This window comes from Martes martes, assembly GCF_963455335.1.
Source record: "Martes martes genome assembly, chromosome: 10".
Classification (NCBI taxonomy): Eukaryota; Metazoa; Chordata; class Mammalia; order Carnivora; family Mustelidae; genus Martes; species Martes martes.
In genome coordinates this window covers 30,520,251-30,521,610 of record NC_137898.1, presented here as the reverse complement: position 1 = coordinate 30,521,610, position 1,360 = coordinate 30,520,251, and positions in this window count along the sequence as shown.

The window sequence follows — 1,360 nt, the reverse complement described above, 5'->3', positions numbered from 1 at the left end:
CTCCTTTGGCTACCTTAGTCATGTAAGTAATGGTAAAGTAATTTGGTACTATCTGCATATCAGAAAGGACAAGCCATATCCCTTACACCTATTGTTGAACTTCGAAAATTGGGTTAATAATGATTGCTGTAGTATTATTCAACAACAAGCCAAAGTGTGGGGTTTTTAGTAAGATACTTGATCATGAATTAAGTATGAGTTCATGAAATACCAATACCAATACATTTTCTCCAATAAAGTAAAATCTTAAAAAGAAATCCCTAGGGTGCCTGGGTGGCACAGTCAGTTAAGCATCTGCCTTTGACTCAGGTCATGATCCCAGGGTAGTGGAATCAAGTTCCACATTGGGCTCCGTGCTCAGCAGGGAACCTGCTTCTCCCTCTGCCTGCTGCTCCCCCTGCTTATGCTCTTTCTGTCAAATTAAAAAAAAAAAATAGAAAAAGAATGAAAACACAACTTTCTGTCAAATTTTAAAAAAAAATAGAGAAAGAATGAAAATGCAACTATTCCTGTGATAGCAGGAAGCTCACTGACAGTGTTAGATATATTAAGTATGAAGCTGTCAACTACCTCCAAATTGATCTATAGTTTCAAGACAATTATAATCAAAATATAAGCAGATTTTTTAGGATATTGATGAGATAATTCTGAAATTTATATGGAAAAAGAAGAACAAAGGTGAAAGTCTTACAGTACCTATTTTTAAGACTTATTAAGACAGCCTGATACTGACAAATGGAACAAAACAGAGTCCAGAAATAAATTCATACAATTTTTGACCGAAGGTAAATCGTTGGAGAAAGGATAGACTTTTCGGCATATGGTATTAGAACAATTGGACATCTATGTGCAGAAAACTAAATTTCAACCTAAACCTTACACCTTACACAAAATTAACTCAGAATGGATCACAGACTTCTAAATAAAACTATAAAACTTTTTGAAAAAACAAAGGAGAATTTCTTTTGCCTTGGATCAGGCAAAGAACTTTTAGATATGATGCCCAAAGCATATTTAATCCATAGAGGAAAATATAGATACATTGGACTTCATCAAAATTAAAAAGATTTTCTTTTTTGGAAGACACCATTAAGGGAATAAAAAGACAAGCCACAAACTGGAGGAAAATATTTACATCACATATCTGACAAAAGAGTTGTATCCAGATTATATAAAGAACTCTTGAAACTTAACAGTAAGGAAGAAACACAATTTAAAAAGTGTGCCAAAGATTTGGACAGCCACTTGATAAAGAGCATGAATAGATGGCAAATAAAAGCATGAAAAGATGCTCTATTTCTTTCTTTCTTTTTTTAAAATTTATTTGTCAGAGAGAGAGCACAAGCAGGGCGCAGTGGCA